General features: G+C 35.6%; 1 protein-coding gene across 1 annotated transcript in view; it reads right to left on the bottom strand.

Annotated features, from left to right (window-relative positions):
* Positions 1-21,571, bottom strand: part of Htr2c (5-hydroxytryptamine receptor 2C) — a 215,396-nt gene that overhangs the window by 82,147 nt on the left and 111,678 nt on the right. The gene's annotated exons all lie outside the window — the stretch shown is intronic.

The raw sequence follows: 21,571 nt of genomic DNA, 5'->3' as shown, positions 1-21,571 counted from the left end.
AAAGGAGTGGCGAACAGAGGAATCAGGACCCTGCTGGTGAAACCCACAAAGGCAGTTGACCTAAGCAAGGGGGAACACATGGACCCCAGACTGATGGTTCATAGGCCAGCATGTTACTGATCCTGACCCCCTGAGCTTGGGTGTCAGTGAGAAGGCCTTGGCAATCTATGGAACCTCGGATAGTAGAACAGTATTTATCCCTGGCTTACAAATGGACTGTGGGAGCCCATTCCACATGGAGGGATGCTCTTTCAGCCTGGACACATGGGGGAGGGCCTAGGTCCTGCCCGGGATGATATTACAGACCTTGAAGATCCCCCATGGAAGGCCTCATCCTCCCTGGGGACCAGAGGGGGGATGGGGTGGGAGTTTGGGGCAATTGGAGGGGTGGGGAGGAAGGGAGGAAGAGGGAGCTTGGAGGAACGTGTGTAAAAAGTTAAATTTAAAAAGTAAATAATAAAAATAAATATGAATTTCAAATTTGAATTATGAACCTAATAATAAAGATAAGTACAATACTTTTTTATTTTAGAGTACCTAAAAGTGAGCATTTGGGTATGTAGTCCATCTACTGTAAGCAAAATTTCTTCAGATTACAAAAGAGATAAAATGTCTTCTGAGTCATGAAACACAACATAAATTTAATGAGTGGATTTTCATCTCAGGTGTCCTGCTGTGACTAACCAAACTGATTTTTAAAGGTCATAGACACATAAAAGAATGTAGGAAACGCAATAATATTGTAAGAAATATTAATTCTTCTTTATGTACCCAGCATTCACACGGAAATTACATATCTACCTTCATAATGAAAATGTAGAGCTCTAAATAACTTGTTCAGAGTAATATAGCTACACAAGTTCATTATGGAATCCTACGATGTAGATTAAAACTTAGGGATGTCTACATCAATCTCCAACCAATAATGCAGAAATCCCTTTAATAGCCTTTATTGATAGAGTTTCTCTCTGGATAGCAGAGCATTTGATTTTATTGAACCATAATCTATTCCTTTCTGCATATTTTACCATTGAGCTTCCTTTGGCATGTCAGGGCAAATGAACATGCAAATCTTTCAAATATTTGAGCACATATTATATCCCCTCTCATTACAACTGGTAATTAGAAAGTACTTTTATGAAAACCAAAGAGTCCTCATGCTCACAAATATCTAACAGCAGTGTAAGAGCATGGCATTCTTGTTTTCATTTTGCTTCTTTCTCCTTTAGGCTTTTACATTAACTTGTTTCAGACTCTGACCTCCTAAAGGAAGTGGGGAGCCTTTAGTCATTGTTCTAAACCTAAGTTATTAAAACAATAGGACAGGATTGTGAAATCACCCCCTCCCAGCAGCAGTTTCCTGGAGTAAACTTTGTTCATTATCATACTGAATTCTCTTCCAAGAGGTGTACCTAACTACTTTATTTAGATGTTTTCTTTAGCATATAACAATTGTACAAAACAACGGACTTCATTATACTTTTGCACACACATATCATGCATATGATCATGTTTTCCCCCATTCATACCATGTCCTCTCACTCTTCCCTCTTGGTAGTTCCCTTCCTCTTTCCAAACAATCCCAGTTCTATCTTAATTTCTAAAACAAGCAAAAAAATACTACCAAGTTGCTGCATATGAGAGAAAAATGTGCAAGTTTTGATTTTTGAGTTTTGGTAATTTTGCTTAACAATGAATACCAGTTCCATTTATAGTTTTTGCAATGATTACATCCTTTTTATGATTTAATAAAGCTACATTATATTTGCATGTGCATCTCTATAATATTTTATTTATGCATTCAGTGGTTAATACACATTTAGTCTTCCTTCATACTTTGACTATTATGCATATTGCCACAGCAAACATGACTGTATGAGGTTTTCTGTGGTATGATTACATTTCTTCTAGTATCAACTTTGGAATGGTATAGCTGGATCTTAAGGTAGTTTTATTTTTATTTCTTTCAAAAACCTCCAGATTGATTTCTATAGAGATTTAACTACTGTACACTGTAACATGAAAAATAAAGTACCCCGAGAGAGATATTGGGGTTCAAGCTTCAAGCTAAAGATCAGAAAAACCAAGTACCTGGCCACTAGCTCTTTCCTCTACCTCAGACCTGTCTCCACCAAATCTCAGACTGTAATCCCAGACTGCTATGTTCTGCTCAACATGGCTGGATAATCCTGAAAGTGAATATCTTCCTGTCCTCAATGTGGCTGGAGAATGAATGCCAGCTCTGAGACTCTGTTCCTGTCTTAAATACCTTTCATGAGTTGTGGGATTAGAGGTGTGTGATCCCAAGTGCTGAGATCAGCTTTGTGTGAGCTGTTTCTTTTTAGAACTGGGTCAATTTCATGAGTTGTGGGATTAGAGGTGTGTGATCCCAAGTGCTGAGATGAGCTTTGTGTGAGCTGTTTCTTTTTAGAACTGGGTCAATTTCATGTAACTCAGTGTGGCTCTGAACTAACAGAGATCCATCTGCCTCTAAATCCTGAGTCCTGGGATTAAAGGTGTATACCACAACCTCCTAGTTTCTGACTGCTTCGATGGCTTGTGGCTGACTTTGCTGTCTGAATCCTAAGACAAGCTTTAATAAATCATAAATAATACATCACCACGTAGCAAAGGAGTCAAGACCTGGCTAGTGAAACCCACAGAAACTGCTGACCTGAACAAGGGGGAGCTCATGGACTGGTAACTGAGAGGCAAGCATGGGATTGATCCAGACCCCCTGAATGTGGGTGTCAGTGAGGAGGCCTCAGCAGTTTATGGGGCTTTGGGTAATAGATCAATATTTATATCTGGCATACAAATGGACTTTGGGAGCCCATTCCACATGGAAGGATGCTCTCTCAGCCTGGACACATGAGGGAGGGCGTAGGCTCTGCCCCGGATGATATGAAGGCCTCACCCTCTATGGGGAGCTGAGGAGTGATGAGATAGGGAGTTGAGGGGTTGGGGGACTGGTTGGGGGCTGGGGAAGAGGGGAGGGAGAGGGAACTGGGATTGACATGTGAAACAAATTTGTTTCTAATTTAAATAAAAATAAATTTAAATAAATAAATGAAATAATATATCACCACAATACATTCCCACCTAACTGCCAGGTCTTTGAAAATGTGATGTGTAACCATGATTGACAATGCTCCTGAATGTGCCACTTTTACATGTGATGATAGATCTGTTTTAATTGTGAATACATGTTAACTTTCCCAATAAATATCTTCTGTGTTCTTTGGACACTGCTTTGAGAAGTATCTTGAAATTGTATACTTTGATTTTATCATTATCTGTAATGTGATGAAAATATGTGTTCTATCTCCACATTGTACTGAATGATATGAATGAAATAGTATTCATTTAATGTTAGTTATTACAATTATACAAAATTACACATGTTATATATACACTACATTTGTTATACAATATATATTATTTATCTTTTTCTCACCACCTTTGGATAGGCATACAGGATTTGGATCAAGAGTTACAAATTTAGTTTTTTATGTATTGTCAAAGGAATAGATAATAATCTGTGAAGCAATGGACTATGAATGGTATATACTTACAGTATAAATTGCATTTGAGATTAGACAAATAGAAACAAAGAAAATGCTTATATTATTATGGGTATATTGAAAGAGACTATTAACACTTGTAAGAGAAAATGTGGATTTTGATTTGTTAAATTGATATCAGAATACTGATGGTAATTAAAGTTTGTTACTTTGATTGTTCTATTTGTTCAATAGAGTCATACAGCAGTTGGAACAAGTTGCCTGACGTTAAGCAAATTCTTCATTGTGCTAGCTGTTTTCATTTAGTTGAGTGAGTGTTGTTTACCTGCCTGTTGTCAAATGACCTCTGCAAGAACAAGAATGCAAACTAAATTAATGTTGTTATTTTGTGAAAGTATTGATCTATAGCTAATATACTAAGGCTATAGAACTCTAAGGAGGAAAGAAGGGAAAGTAATAATATCTAGATGCATCACATTTTACATATATCAAAAATCAAGAATTCTAGACTATGGTCTTTAATATCTGTCACTGTAATTTTTATGACTATAGTATCTGCCATTCGTTACTTTTCTTGGAATTGAATATTTGTGTATTCCCTAGCTTTACATCACTCTAATAAAAAACCTAATGAACCTGATTCCTAATTAATTTAGAAAGACAAAAGTTTCACTTTGGCTTATAGTTTTATAGGTCCAGTCTATGACTAAGAAGACTTGCTGCTTTTAGGCTGTTGATTTGGTTGTTGATGACGATGTTAGGTAGTATGCAGTAGAGAAAAAGGAAGAGGTGATATTTTCAGCATTTCGGGCCACAAACCTTATGACAGAAGTTCTCATAAGACCTATCCAACTAAATGTCCAGTGTTTTCCCCGATAGTGTCATTCAAGAGACTAAGCCTGTAACATAGGGACCTTTGGTGATATTTGAACCTGAAATGAAAGAATCTGGTAATGATTTTCCTTAGGGTGTGGAGTATACAATGAAAGTATCACATATTTTTGATAGAAGATTTGGGAAGAAAGCATTTCTTTAGAAAAATAATTCACATGTTTAGATATGTAGTTCTGAAAATCTAAAGTAGTCTCATGAATTTAATTTCAAGGAAGAAGGAAGCTTTAATTTATTTGTTGAAAAATTTGAAAGCCCTAACATAATGTTAGGTATACACAACTACATAATGATCTTGCTTAATCTTTCTGATAGTTTTGTTTGAATACCTAAGGGTAAGAAATTAAGAGAACAATATAGACTCTAAACCAGCCCTGCAGTATATATAAGGACTGGAGAAAGCGCAATAAATTTAAATAGTTGTTTTGAAATAAAAATTTCATAGGGCTTTGTTGTGTAGCAATTTCTTCCAAGTTAAGATATTTCATCTTTTAATGAGCTTATTAAATAAGACTCAGTATGCAAACAAAATGAACAGCTCAGAAATTTCAGGCTGTTTTTGAAACTTACAAGATTTGTAAGTCTCCCATCTCCAAAATTACACAAACAGTAATAATTGTCAGGGAGAAGAAACTCACTGATCTTCTGAGATGTTTAATTTGTATAAAAATCACCAGGGTGACAGATTTCATAGATCACAACCCATGCACTGGGATGGGCTTTTTCATGATTCAACTAACTGCTTTTGAGTTATCTATATGCCTGTAAATAAGCCTTCAATCACATTCATGCCAACAATCTCTATAAAGTTTCTGGTTAACTAAGCTAGACTTTGGTGGAAACACATCTTTGTTCTGTTGTGGGTGCTTTCTTTGGATTGAATAGGCATTTGTTTGTGTCTCCCTCGAAAGATTCACAGGAAAGCATTCTCATGGATGGCACTGGTGGTGAAATGGCAGAGAATCAGCAGAGTCCACAGTGCCTGGTGGAAGAATGTAAATGCCCAACAGACATGGTGGTACTCAGCAGACACCCAGCAAAAGATGATGGATACCCAGTGGCAGATGGTAGAATCCCAGTCAGTAATGATGAATGCCTAATTAAACATTATGGATACCCAGTGGCAGATGATGAATGACCAGCAGATACTGGAAATGTTGATAGCTTATGGTAAAAATATAAGAGTTTCATGAAAAATCCAAATGCATTGAGGCAATGTACGGTGCGAAATTGATTTATTAATGATCATGTGCAACAATCTCTGAAATTATCCAGTGGTGGGTAGAGTGTATAGTTATTCTCTCATGGAAAACAGTTATTAGCAAGTGGAGATAATAAGGCAAAGCATTTAATATATCAAATATAAAGTTTTGTCATCTGTGCTCACTTCTAAAAGACATGTCATAGATTAGATGAGTAACATCAGTGGATAGGACAACTGTGATAAAATAAGGGATCGTAGAAAGTACAACAAAGTTGGAATTTAGACAGTGTCAAAAGCCATTCAAATTACAAATCTTAAAATCTTTTCACCTGCCAACAATTGAAATTCAACTGCAGGCAGTGGGCAACAAAATGCAAATAATTTGTGGTCATGTCCATTTTCAGTTTTTTAAGACAGGGTTTCTCCGTATATACCTAGCTGTCCTGGAATTCATTCTGTAGACCAAGCTGGCCTTGAACTCACAGAATTCTGCCTGCCTCTGTTTCCCAAATGCTGGGATTAAAGGTGTGTCCCATCACTGCCCTGCTACATTTTTCCATTTTTTAATTTTAAATTTATTTATATTTGTGTGCATATGTGTTTGCCTGTTTGTATATATGTACCATGTGTGTGCAGTGCCCACAAATTCCAGAAGAGGATATTGTATTGTGTGGGAGGTCCTTCTGTATGCTGAAAATATGTGTTGGTTTTATTGGTTGATAAATAAAGCTGATTTGGCCAATAGCTAGGCAGAGTAGAGCCAAGTTTGAAATTCAAACAAAGATAAGGAGAGAAAGAAAGTGGAGTCAGAGAGACATCATGGACTCACCAAAGAAGCAAGATGTGAAGTAACAAGCCATGAGCCTAGTGGTAAAATATAAACTAATAGAGATTGGCGAATTTAATTGTGAGAGTTACTCAGTAAAATGCCTGAGGCATTGGCCAGACAATTACAATTAATATTAAGCCTCTGAGTATGTATTTGGGAACTGTCAGGTGAGATACAAACTGCCATTTACAATTGTATCCCCCAGAACTTGAGTTATAGGCAGTTGTGAAGCATCTAATGTGAGAGTTGGGATTTGATCCTGGGCTATCTGCAAGAGCATCAGGTACTCTTCATCACACAGTCATCTCTCTAGCCCTGTGATCATGTTTAAATGACAAAAATCAGCCCCACCATGATCACTTAACTAGTGATATGGTGCTACCTCTTAAAAGAAAATACTTTCTGGTTGTATTTAAAGTAAACTCTGCAGGAGAAAATTTACATTTGACACTAGAAATCTGACCAAGAATGCATGGTCAGGGTTCATATAGACCCTGATATTATTATTTTGCTAAATTAACACAGGATCTAAATGCCTTCATATCCATACATTACTGCAGATCTCAATCCTCACCAAGAAGCTTCTTTTTGTAGTAGATGGCAGTGAATACAGAGACTCAGAAATGATGAATGTGCAGAAAGTAAGTGGAGTGTTTCGCCATCACTGCTGCATATAAATCACAAAGCTTCCCATCAAAGCTCAGGGAATATCCCTTAAGAAAGTGTTGTAAAGATTGTGAGAACTAGAGATTGGAGACAAACAGAATGATACAGTGACTTCTGGTCAAGACACAACTGTTGCATGCACCAACTCACAGTAACTGTGGCTCTCTGGTTTTCTGAAAAGAACTGCGGAAGTTCATACCATTCAATATTCCAGAATGGCCAGTAAGGGTACACATGAACCTTTACCTGTAGATGACAAGGTTCTTACAGTTGATGGATGCTAGGAGACAGTTAATTTTCTTTAGAGTTTAGAGTTGTGGCCCCTTGTAGGTTAATCATGCTCTAGTTAATGGCTTGACATCTATACATGGATGGGCAGCACTAATTAGATTCATTGTATTATAAAAAGCAAACAAAAGAAAGCAGAGGGCACAAAAGAGAGAGGGGTAATGGGAAGAATCTGCAAGGAATTGGAATCGAGAGTGTGGGCTTATTATGATTAGAATATATTGTATATGAGTATGAAATTCTCAATAATGAATTGTGTCTTAAAAAGTTAAATGGCTCTACTTGCAGAATAAAATTGTAGGTAGAAAAGTTCTAGAAATTATTAATACCAGTAAAAATATCCTTAATAAATCAAAGTAATTCTATTAAACTCATGTTAACCTTCATTAAGTATTTGAATCCAGAACATTCCCATGGACACTGATAGAATATCTAAAAATACCAAGGATAAGGTAAATAGCAAAAGAGAGGATCATTTCCCAAATATGTTACTAAGCACTCACTTTGAAAATATTTGTGTCTATTTTCCTGAAAGACATACATCTCTCACAAAAGGAAGAATCAGCTGTAGATCTCAGTTTATATGTATATATTCTATTTTGGTGCAATAATTAAATGCCAACAAAAATTCACTTTCATCTATCTGTATAATGTAGTAATTATATAGGAGGAGAAGCAACTTATTGAACAGTTCCATGTATTAATATAGTTGCCCTTAATAAATTCTTTTATGCTGCAAGCCACAAGATCACACGGTAATTATACAACTATCATATCTTGAGATAACTCAGAAAAATGAAGGATTATTTTGATGGATAAACCAATACAAAAGTTGCATTTGGCTTTATAGTCTTGTGAATGAATTGTCTGTTTCTTGATGTAGATTCTTCCTGTAGTTTATTCCTTTCTGAAACAAACTTGGGATTTACTTCCCACAGTTCAGCACCATCTGATAATTTACTGGGAACAAATTTCTCCCATGCATTTGGAGTTTACCGAATACACTCCCTAGCTATGTGTAAAACCTTTTCATCATTAATAGGTCCTAATTTACTGATTATATTCCTTAGCTATGTGTGATACCTGTCTCCCACTATCAATCAGGTCCTTGTTCCCCTCTCCATTGTAATTGCAGAGATCTGTCTTCCTTCAATTATCTTTATTGACAGGCATTTGGTCAGTGTTCAGGGCCTAGGAAAAAGCATCCCATCTAAGACATTCCAGATATCCAAGGACATAAAATTACTACAAGCCCAATGTTGTTGATTCACAGCTGCCTGATGGATAGAAAAAACAAGCATGACCCTAGTTTTAACTCCCTGGCAAATAGAGAAGTGATACCCTAAACTAATCCTGCACTAAAAGGTTCTCTAACTTCTTGTGTTTTTTAACTTATTTTAGCTCAGAGATTTACTGCTCTCTCCTATTCACCCGAGAAAATAAAGACATAGGTAATCATCCCACCTTCTCATCTTCAGGGAAACGTTAACTTTCCTGAAGACCTATGCTGCCACTGAGGTTAGAGCACTGGAAGGCAAAAGGTTTTGTTTCTTAGGCAAATTAAACTTAGACCCTCTTCTTTACTTACAATCCTAAGAAATTGTTGCTAAAAGTTTCTCCTAGCAATTTTAGTTTATTGCTTTGTGTGTAAATCTTATGTGCCTTGCTGACCCTGACAAACTCAAGCCTCATATTGTATTGCAAAAAGAATTACTTTTGCTAACATATATATATATATATATATATATATATATATATATATATATATATATGGAGAGAGAGAGAGAGAGAGAGAGAGAGAGAGAGAGATGGGGGGGCAGGGGAGAAGAATAAAGGATCATGCAGAGGAGCAATTATGTGTGAGTCCATTCCTTTTCCCCTGAGATTTTAGTGCTTATTTGTAGTTCATTTTTTTAACACTGAGCAGGCCTTTGAAAGTTTTCGACAATGTTAGTTTATTATTATTATTATTGTTATTATTATTATTTTGTTTTTTTGAGACAGGGTTTCTCTGTGACTTTGGAGGCTGCCTTGTAGACCAGGCTGGTCCAGTAAACAGAGATCCACCTGCCTCTGTCTCCTGAGTGCTGGGGTTAAAGGCGTGCACCACCACTTCCTGGCTAGCTTTAGACGTTTTAAATGATATATAAGATGAAATAATGAGTAAGGGTAAGGTCTTTGGAATATTTGCATGCCTATGAATAATAGTCAGTTATGTCACTGACAAATTCGGAAGCTTTTAACACATCACTTTACTTAACATTGTGCTTTCCAGTATCAAAGCACAATAATGAATAATTGGTATAATTTTATGATGATGAATAAAGGAGTTATCACATACAAAACTCCTTTGCAGAATGAGAAAATAGTATGTTCTCAAATATTGATGTTTACTATGAAAGTGGAGACCAAAATATGGAGATTTTGATAGAGCTTTATAGAGCAGGCAGTCACCAATGTTAGTTTCTCTACACTTTAATGCCTATGGCCTTCCCAGTTTCCATTAACATCAATTTCTGGCTAATTCTCTCTAAAGATAGGCAATCCTGAGTTTTGCACACTTCCAACTCTTGAAAAACTTTCTGAGTAATTTTAGGTATCAAACTCTGAGTAGGTATTTAGAACTCTGAGTAGAGTTCTTGACTCTAATCAATAAGAAATTAAACCTACTGATTAAATCCTAATAAATGAGGATGTCTTATTTAATGTAATACCTATATATGTTGAAAATTTTAATGTATTCTTTAAGAGACTGACTACTGTAGATGCTAGATTACCTGCCTCGTTCTTCTGAAGATGTCTCACAGTAAATTATAAAAGTGATGTTATAACAAAGGAAATCATGGAAATCATTAAAAGAACTTGCAATTATATATTTACAATATTATAAAGTGAACATACATATACACATATGCAATCTGTGTATGTGTGCTTTATAAATATGGAAGGATATTTAGTGATAAATGGCAAACATTGTGTTATGTTTTTGAACAAAATTAAATATATACTTGGTGCTATGCTGCACATTGAGATAGAAAAATAAATTATATTGCATTTTCATTATTCTTATTGCTTATTTGAATAATTTTTGAGATTTTTAATTTTACCTGTTCCTCTCTATTCCTTACAAAGCATAATAAGTGATTAAAACTGACAAACAAAAGAATGAGTAGCACTAGTTGGAGTCCTACAACATTTGAGAAAATGGCAATATGGTATATTGAATAGAGCCATGAGTGCAATATTAGGTGTGAATTTCCTATGCTGTGCAAGTACATTGGAAATTATTATTCCATGATTTCACAAGAGACAGAATCAGATATTTCAAAAATCAAGTTGTCAGAGAGCATGATTTCATTTTGCTCATCAATGAGTTTGCACAGAACACTACAAATATTTAAGTAATTCAACAACTTCAGATTCATTGGTATACTATATAAAAGTCAATATGCCTTAGATATTTCAATAGCTTGGAAATAATGTCAAGAAATATCATGTTGGGCTCGGGAAACCTATGTTTAGGTTGAATTTTCAACAAAATATACCTCCCTTCTTAATGTGGGGTGTGTGTGTATGTGTGAGTGTGTGTGTAGGTGCTGGCTGGCTAGAAAGCCCCAAACACCCTCCAAACGAGCCCTCCTATTTCCCAGCACTGGGATTACAGGTGCTTCTTACTATACATATCTGTTATATGGATGCTGGGGATCCAAATTCAGGTCCCCATAACTGCACAGTAACAGCTGAGCAATCTCCCCAGCATTAATCTCTTAATATTTGAAAAGTAATATTTTTACATGTTATTTTAATATTTGAAACATAAATCCATACAAATACATATTTGTTGTAATTTTACATGTAGGGTAGACTTAAACCATGCATTAAAATATATTACTAGGATAGACACTGAAATGAGAAAGACTTAAGGAAGATGGAGCATACCAAGCAGGCACTGCAGAGCACTCCAGTATGTATCTGTCTAATGCTAGCTGAACAGGTTAAACACAAGTTGTTGAACAGAAGGAATAAATGCATAGGGAAGGGTAAGGATGTGAAATGTTGCATGCTTAGAGGTTCTCTTCTTATTTTGTTCATTTCATTGTGTCTTAGAAGATTATGGAGCTGAGGCTAAAATGTTTCCTAGCAAAAAAAAAATAAAACTGTTCTGAAAATATCTGAGATGTGATTCACACACACACACACACACACACACACACACACACACACACAGGACTAATTGCTCTCAAATGCCTGTGGAATATATTTTAGAGAAAATTATGTTCGCTATTTTATGATTTATTGAAATCTATTTTGGCCTTGTGATAGAGAGATGTCAAGGAAAATTTATTTCAGTTTTTAAAAAGTTTTATGACAGTAGAAATATAATAATGCCTCACTGACATATGAAATTGCCAAAAATTGTAGCATTTTTTGTGTAGATAGCTACACACATCATTCAGCGCTAATGAGGCAGGAGACAGCACTCTGTAGGTAGTAAGGGGGGGAAAGCCTATAGTGCAAACTGTAAGTTGCTTACATTAGTTATTGTAGGAATTAGTGTTAGAGTTAAAAAGGAATGTTATAGTTAAGGTGGGTAATGCTAAGAACAAGAGGGATGGGAAGCACAGAGCTTACAGTTGGGTATGTTATAGCACAGATGATGTGATGAGAGTCAGACAGGCTCTGAAAAGCAAGGCCAGTGTTGTCACGGTTACTGGCTAGGTTCCATAAGACCCCTGAATCCCTTGATGAGGCAGATATAAACATTATTGTCTTTTCATAGATCCTTCCTTCCAATGCAACTCACTGGAGCAGACTAAATTGTAAATAAGGATGGATTACTTAGCTAACAAAAAGATTCCCCTTAAGAGACCATTCTAGAGACAAGGTACCAAATATGAAGTAAATGAGGAAGATAGCAGTTATATCTTGGTGGCCACGGTGGAGTTAATTCTCTGGTTTGATAAAGCTATGAAGTTACATGTGCCCTTTTAAAAAGGAACTAGAGTGAGATTTCAGAAAGGTAATTATTATATAGAGGCTGGGGGTCAATGCTGACAGTGTTTACCTAAGATGTTCACACTGATACAATTTGTGACATGATTTTCTGTTTTTGTTTTTGTTTTGAGACAGGGTCTCACTGTCTGAACTAGAACTTACTATGTAGGCCAGACTGGTCTCAAACTCACAGAGATCCAGTGGCCTCTGCCCCTTGAGTGCTGGGATTATAGTATGTGCCACCACTTCTGCCATGGCAACTTTTTGTTTGAATTTGTGGCCTTATCCACAGGAAGGAGTTCATGCCTAATACCATAAACTTGGCCAAAATCTCATGGCTTGGAAGGCCCTAGCCCCAACTACTATCAAAATATCTCTCTAAGAACTATCTTAAAGATTAGTGCTTACTCTCAGCCTTTTTCCGTGACTGATGTGCTTGCAGTGGATGATAGTTAATACAGAAACTCACAGCTAGTCACAATGCTAACTGTTGAGTTCTCATCCCTAAAAGGACCACTTAAAAATCCACTCTAAGGCCCAGTGAGCAATGTAGAATAACAGAAGTTGGGGCAGAAAGAATGTAAGAGTTCTCCAGTGGTGAGGCATGGCTACACAACAGTGTCTTCCAGATATAACATGGTCTTTGCACTTATGAATGCAAAGAAATACTGTACTTATAAACGCACAGAAATGTTGGTTCTTTGCACAAGACTTGCACAAGATTTGGACAGTCAACATTCCCTCATGTATGGGCCCCATCCTACCATCATGAAGTCCCAGTCGTCCATGAAGAACTATTGGAGTTCTTAGTTCCTGAGGGAGAGAATGCCATTCTTTTCAGTGGTATAGCCATGGACAAGTCAACCATCTTCTACTCAATAACCCTTCTCATGCTCATACTACCAAACATAGAGTTTGTAGATCACTCACACAAGAAGGACATGAAAGTAGGAAAAGAGTGTGGCTTAGCACACATGAAAACCTGGGTTCCAGGTTGACATGACAATCAATCTCATGGAGAGATGTGCACGGAACCCAAGAAATTCTGGAAGCTACAAGAAACAGGTAGATAAAAAAGAAAGCAGAGTCTTGTAGAATCTCTTAGTTATACTGATTTTAACGGTCTGCTCACAGGGCATGCGTGCAGTATGTGTTTGTATGTGTTTTAGTGTATGTGTACTGTGTACAGAGGTTAAACTCAGGCGCTTTTCTCTTATTTTTTAAAAATTGAAATATTTATTTTATGAATGTTTTGTCCGCATGTGTCTGGACACTAAATGTGTACGTGGTGGCTGTGGAGGTCAGAATAAGTTGGTGGATTCTCTGGGACTGGAATACCGTGCTTGTGAACCACCATGTGGATTCCTCTGGAAGTGCAGTCAGTGCTTTTGCCCACTGAGCCATCTCACCAGCAAATAGTTTCCTTTTTGAGACAAGGTCTCACTGAAACTCATGCTCACTGACAGATTTTGATAAGGAGTATTAAAGTGAGGTAAATTTTCTTAGGGCACTTCTGCTAGGAATAATATGTACTGGGCCCTGCTTCTGTTATATTGCTTACTTTCTGCCTTAGCTAGCCACTCTACCGTCTCCTAACTTTGAGAGACAGTTACAGAATAACAGTCCTAACGTGTCATTTTTTCTTGTGTAAAGGTGCTGCTTATGGACCTTAGACACATAACGTCAAACTCCTAACCCACTAATAACAAGAGACCCAGAATAATCTTGCACAGGCTATAACTGTTGAAGTAACTGTAGATCTGAAATCAGTTTCTTGCCTGAGCACCAGCTTACTTTGTCTGAGGCTAGCCATCTTAATAAAGATGAGTTATCCAACTCTTTAAAAGCACTCTTTGTATTCCAATGACCTTATTTCTCAACAATGTGGCTAGAATTGGTAGTTAGAAAGCCTCAAGTATTCTCCTGCCACAGTTCCCCAGTGCTGGGATTACAGGCATGTATTACATGCCTAGTTATTTATGTGGGTGCTGTATATTATATTCAGGTCTTCAGACTTGCACAGTAAATGCTTTACTGACCTAGCCATCTCCAACCCCAGAACACATTATTTTAAGTTTATTTATTTTTAAATTTATGTGTATGTATGTGTTCCTGTTTGTATGTACACAATATATATGCAGATACCCAAGGATGAGAGTTCTACTGGAAGTGACGTTGTAGGCAGTTGTGGGGCAGCATGATCCTCTGCAAAAGCATCAAGTGCTATTAACTGCTAGGCCATCTCTCCAGTCCCTAATAATATATTTTAAAGCCAAGTTTGTGGAAATTTCTTAAAGAAGCTATTGGAACCAATAACATTGTATTTTACTATCATTTTTCTTCCAGAACTGTGAGAAAACAAACTTACTTTTTGATCCACCTATTCAATGGTTCTTAGTTGTGACAACTTTGTGAACTAATACAATTTTTGTGTTTACTGTTTTGAACAGGCATTGTGACTGTCCTCAAAGTCAAGTAACCACCATCTTGGGAATTCGTCTGCTCCCTTTTGCAAAAGAATTATTCCAGCTGGCCTTGGCACCTGTTTATGCTCCCTTATGGAGTGATGGGGTAAGTCAGAGAAAATGAGAAGTATGATAATTACATTATATAAATTACATGCAAATAAAGTCTTTGAAAATTGATTATGGCATGAACATCCACTCTTTTCAGTGCTACAATCTTATAGAAAATGCTAACCATTGTATTGTGGCAGAAGGCATGTCTTACAACTGACATATGAAACATAAACATAAAATTGTGCATATTAATTGGAAACCTTATGATGTTTCAATGCACATTGTGCAAAATAAGTATATGCATCTCCTTGAATACATTGCATTTTGTGATAAAAGCATACAAAACCCTTTGGTCTAGCTTACTGAAATGTGCATCACACTATTACCTGTAACCCACCTGATTGTGCAATTATGTCACCGAACTTCTTATTTCTAATTCAGCATGTTATCTTTATTCTCAGGGGAAAGAATAGAATTTCCTTTAGCCTTCATTGCTATAGACAGAGGAGCCCACATCATCAGTGGATGCGTTTTTTGTTGTTGTTAAATCCATGCTTTGAATTTGTTTGATTTTCACATGTGTTGGTTGGTGATTTTGAGTTGCAGGCTTCTTTAGGAACCAGCTCAGAATATATGAAATTTTGGGGAGTCACTGTTCATTATTCCTTAAAGTATTGAATTATCTTCTCAGTTTAACATCTGCTTTCTTGACACATCAAATTCTTTTATGTATTGGGTAGTATTTTTAGGTATGTAGCACAGAAAAGAGAACCCACTCCATAATGTCCTTGAACCATGCAGTTTCAAATATAATAGAAAATAGTGGGTTTTTCTTAAAAGATAATATGTAACTGGTACCATTAAATATGTGTATTTTGTGATGATTTCTTAGATGTGACTGTGGTTAGAGAGTAATAATTCTTCAGTATGTGAAGAAGATGGATGTAAGGCTGGAAACTGAGAATGCAAACACCTGTGGTTAGATCCTGTTCACTGAAGAACTGGGTACTATAGAAACTTTAGTATTAGCTATATTAGTATTATTTTGCCAGTCTCTATGCAGAAATAGACTTAAATTACTTGTGAAATATCTGTTTATACTTTTCTTTGAGATCAGTAAGTTAATTATGGATTGTGAACCTTGAAATACTGAGGCACCATTCTCTTTTTAGACAGTTAAAGGTGACATAGGTGGCATAGAAGGGTATCAGAAAGTGGCAACACAGCAGAAAGCAAAAAATAACTATAGTTAAAGAAAAAGAAGCCATGAATTTGAAAAAGTGGGGTCGATGGGTCATATGGGAGGATTTAACGCAAGGAAAGGGGAGGAAATGATATAATTCTTTTATAATATCAAAAATATTTGTATAAAAGTAATAATATTCTAAGAGATAATCTCAACATAGGTGAGGAAAAGTTCATTTTAAGACCCCTACATGAACAACTCACTACTGTAAGCCAATGACTAGTGAGAGATAGAATTGATGCTCTCCAGGGACAAGCTCCCTAATGTGCTATTCAACCCCAAGTGAACAGTCCTGAAAACATGTTAATAAGATCAATACAAAATGGAATAACTAGGTTTTATGGGTCTTGAATTACAGAAGCAGTTAGGGGAAGAAATATAGAAGGAACTGAAGAGGTGAGAAAGAAGGGTGGAGATGAACTCTTAGATACATTTGAATATTTTTCATTTATACGTACAGCTGCTGTACCATGCTCAACCTGTTAAGACATGATACCAAATGCATATTTTATTTCATTCTGAAATTCATCGTCTGAATATACAAAGTGAATGAGATAAGTTTACCAAATAACTTTCAAACTTAACATTGTGTGTTTATTTGGATTAGGAATTTAGTATCATTTTATACCTGCTCTGAGGATACAGAGTGACATTTCTCAGTGTTGCCTTTTTGAAAGATTTACAAAAAAGAAACTTGAGCTCAGATGAGAACAGCATCCATTACCATTACCATGGTAGATCTATGAAAAATTTGGAGTTGCTTGGGAGGAAAAAATTATAACAGTGATACAGAAATTACAACAGCAATGATAATGTCTTATTAGACACCGAAGGAACTCATTAAAGATACAAAAGCAGAAAAAAACACAAGTGCAGGCATTTTGAAGTATATTTTGAGCTATACACCCCAGTGATACCCAAAGGATTTAGAATGTTTGAAGCACTGAAATTGCTTCATTTTGCTCATACTCTGAAACAGTTTTAAGCACTTACCTTCTTGACATTCTACAGATTAGCCTGACTTCTAATTTTTCTCTAGGTTAGCTCCCATGTTCTTTTCTCCTCACAAAATTCTCCTGATTTTTTATGATGTTCTGTGGAATTAAACTCAGAGCCTCGTGCATGGTAAGACAAGTGCTCTATAACTGAGCTACAATGCTCTCAGTGCCCTTCTTCACTTTTGAAGAGCAAATCATGAATATCAAACTGGAATAACTGAAAATACAAATGGATATTAGAATCAACTTAATCACAATTCAGATCTTAATTATGATATTTTACTAGTCTGATAATGTGACCTTGACCAAGATGTTACTTAAACAAGAAATTAGTAAGCCACATGTGGACAGAAAAGTATTGTTATTTGTTTTACACTAGTCTCACTACTGAGAAGTGTGGTTGGTATAAAATAAGTACTCAAAAAGTGGCTATGGCGTGAATAATCGCAAATTTCCATGCCTGGAAAATTAGAATTTTTATGAAATTTAAAGTAATATTAGCTGTTTAGATCTTGACATATTACTGTAGCCAAAGTCTGATGACACATTGTCCTTCAAAAATTTGATGATCTTCACAAGTCTTATTGAAGTATCTTTACTCCAATGTGATCTAATTGTGTAAAAGATACTCATTGTCATTACTCTGCAATCTGATGATCATAAATTTTTCCATGTGGCTAATACTGGACATGCTGGTGTTTTGATTGTGTCACTTCCACTTTCTGTTGTAGGTGTCAACCTGGGTTTGTCTCTTTTAAAATGGGGACTATATATCTGTATTATGTATTGTGGTGTTTTCAAAAAGATGCTCTAAAATCAGAAAGCTTCATTGCTTACCACACATGAAATGCATGAGGAGGGTCAGATGTGATTATTGTAGTAAGCAAAACTACATATAGCTAACCCCATGATCAGCAATTTTCATAAAGATATGCTTCTAAATAGGGTTGGCAACCTGAGTAAGCTAAATATGTATTCTAAGTTTCATTTAAAGAAATGGAAGATGAAATGGATTAAACATAACACTAAGAACATATTCAATGACAGGGTAATTGGATGGGAAATAAAAGCTGGAAAAAAATTTTTTAGACAATAACAGGGTAAAAATTACCAATTCAGTGCTCCCAAGTGACTTTAGCAGAAACACAGCTGTTCATCACTCATTTTTACCAGTTCGTGGTGAATTAGAACACATAAATTCTCCATAATGTTTAATGTTTTCTTCACTATGGAACATGACATTGAACCTTCCATTTTTATAATAGTTGCACTTAAAGTGAAACTGTGTAAAATCAGAAAAATAAGGCATGCTATGTTGCTGCAACGAGAGTGATTGTGATCATTCTTTTAAACCAATAAAACCAATAAAAAAGGTCTTGAAAATTCCTTGTTAACTAATCTTGAGTCTAAGTTCTGTTAGCATGTGACTGTGGAATGAGCTCATAATATTAATTTGAAGTGTAAATAGTTCTGGGAATGAAAACATACATAATGAATTAGCGTGTAATGAAAAGAGATAATTTGAGGTTAAATCCAATTTATTTTTAAAATGTGGTTAAAATAATTTTTCACATTTACATATTTATTTATGATATTTATACATTCTACTTGGTGACCTCCCTATCCATCTCTCTTGCTCATTTTTTAAATTAGCTTTTTTTTCCTATTTACCTTTATTAGATACTCAACTACTGAAAATTGTCTACTGTAGCTTCCTCTTCATTCTTTCAGTAACATTGTTTTATGCTCTCTTGACTTTTCACTACAAGAGCAGTCCACATGAAACTTAGGTTCAAATAACAATTCTCAGAACTCTTGGCCTAATCCAGTATTGCAGGAAACTTTCCTTTCTTTTCCTGAAGAACATTAGTAGCTTTGCATTTAGCTTTAAATTCCCTTTGAGTTAGTTTTCCTCTGGTGTAAAAATTTTGAGGATTGAGTTTTTTTTTGCTACATATGATAACCGATAATTTCATTAATATTTGTTGGAAAGATTATTTTCTCCGCTGAAATGAATTTGAGCCTTTGTTTTTGTTTTTTTTTCAATCTTTGATTGCAATCCATTCATTCATTTCTCTCTCTCTCTCTCTCTCTCTCTCTCTCTCTCTCTGTGTGTGTGTGTGTGTGCATGTGTGTGTGTGTGTATGTGTGTATGTGTGTATGTGTGTATGTGTGTGTGTGTGTGCAGGGGCATGTATGCCTTGAACACTTGAACAAAGTATATATCATAACATAATTTCTGCACTCATTTTATTTTGTTCTGTTTCCACCCACTCTCTCGACAGAGTCTCACTATATAATTCAGGCTGGCTTTGAGCTCACTATGTAGGCCAACATTGTCTTGAATTCATGGTGTTACAGCCACCTAATGATGGAATGAGAGGTACATACCATCATGCACCCCCTTCTCCACTTCTCTAGTCTTCCTTGTATTGAGTATGATATCTTCAAATAATTCTGCTTTTGAATATTTTCTTTATAAAGTCATTGTTATAATAGAGCGCACAGATTTTTGTCACCTGGTACATAGTCCCTGCTAATTGTCTTTTATCATTAAACACGTTTTCCCTTTTACTGTTTTCATTTGAAATTGATTTCATCAGCTATCAAGAACACAATGTCTATTTTAATCACTGCTTTGTTTGTATGCTTTTCTCCATCCTTTTACTCTAGCCATTATAAAGCACTACTTCTCATGGTACTATTTAAAAACAACTTTTCAGGAAGGGAAAATTAATTATATTCCTAGTTATCAGGTTGCTATTTCAAAGTATTTTGGTATATTAACATATTTAATTACATAGTAAGTGTTTTATTTTAGGTTTATTAAGTTTGATTTTTATTAGTATACATTATAGAAAATAATAAACTGCACATGAAATATATTTTTCATATAATATATATATACATATATATTAATTTGTCATATTCACCCCTACTTCTTCACATTGAATGCTGATTTCTTGTCAAGTAGACATCCTTATACCTTCATATCATTTATTTTGTTATTGTTGGTTTTTTTTTTTTTGGTTTTATGAGACAGGGTTTCTCTGTTTTCTTTTGGAGACTGTCGGTCCAGCCCGGCCTCGAACTCACAGAGATCCGCCTACCTCTGCCTCCCGAGTGCTGGGATTAAAGGCGTGTGCCACCACCGCCCGGCTCTATTGTGTTGTTGTTTAATTAACTCTAAACTCCTCATTTGAGAGGAAATAAATATTTGTCTTCTGGTGTCCTGACATAACATGACGAAATTTGCAGTGAATGCCTTACATAGTTATCATCTATTATATGATAATGATATAGATGAGAGGTGTTTGCATCTTTATTTGTTGCTGATTTCTAAGATATCCTGGTCAATTGCATCTTCTCAATTAGAGCAAAGTATGACTTCTTTTGAGGGCTTTCAGTGAACAGTAGAGGGCAGTATGGAGAGATTTGATGGTCTTTACATTTTGTCCTGTAAAATACCTTTTTATCTCTTGAAGGTCTTTTATCTCTTCACTGTCTTTTTTCTTCAAATGTCAGTTCTGTATTTTTATTTCTTTTTTTTTCTTTTTCAGTCCTTTCTACCTCCATCCAGGAAATTACTTTTTGTTGAGATTTAGGTGCACTTTTAAGTCTGTTATCTTAGACTCTTCTTGGAAACTTTTCAGACTGTACTTTTTAACCATGATTTTCGATGAATCTCAGACTTCCTACTAATGATTTTTTACCTTTGTTATGCCCCTTTTACAATTTTTATAGCCTTCCCTTCTTCTACCCCCAAAAAAGCATTCAGTAGGGAACTCACAGTAGAAGCTATACCTTTGAAATTGCTGCTTTATTTCATTTCTGTGACTTCTTATTCATTAATATTGGAGAGATAAAAGGCAAAATGTCCACAGGGAGGTGAAATCCTGGTGCTTTGAGGTAAACACATCATCAAAACTCAGTGGAGATAGAAAAACTTATTTATTTTCTAGGAATACCTTATAGAATCATTGATATGATTAGGTACTACCACTACAGATTTAGGAGTGGCTATTCATTTTTTAAGTGTCATGAGAGATTACCTTGTAAATGAATTGTTCTTCTTTTATGGTTTTTAGACTAGATACTACTTTAATAATATTTTCTCTGTCTAATTCCATTATACATTTCAAAGAACTAGCCAGACATCTTTTGTTTACTCTACAGAAAGATGAGTATATTAACAATTAACGTTAAACTGGGCTCTACACATATTAACAAACAGATTTATAAGAAAGATATTTTTAGAAAGTCAAATAAAGTGGTATATACTGTGGTGACAGCTACTTGGGAGCCTGAGGCAGGAAGAACACATGAGTTTTAATTGATTAACCTATGCATATTATTAATGTTTCTAAAAGTTTAATGCTTTTATTTCAATTTTGTCTGTATGTGTTTGAGT

This window comes from Mesocricetus auratus, unplaced genomic scaffold, assembly GCF_017639785.1.
Source record: "Mesocricetus auratus isolate SY011 unplaced genomic scaffold, BCM_Maur_2.0 Super-Scaffold_100003, whole genome shotgun sequence".
In the NCBI taxonomy this organism is placed as follows: Eukaryota; Metazoa; Chordata; class Mammalia; order Rodentia; family Cricetidae; genus Mesocricetus; species Mesocricetus auratus.
This window is presented reverse-complemented; position numbering and strand designations above follow the sequence as displayed.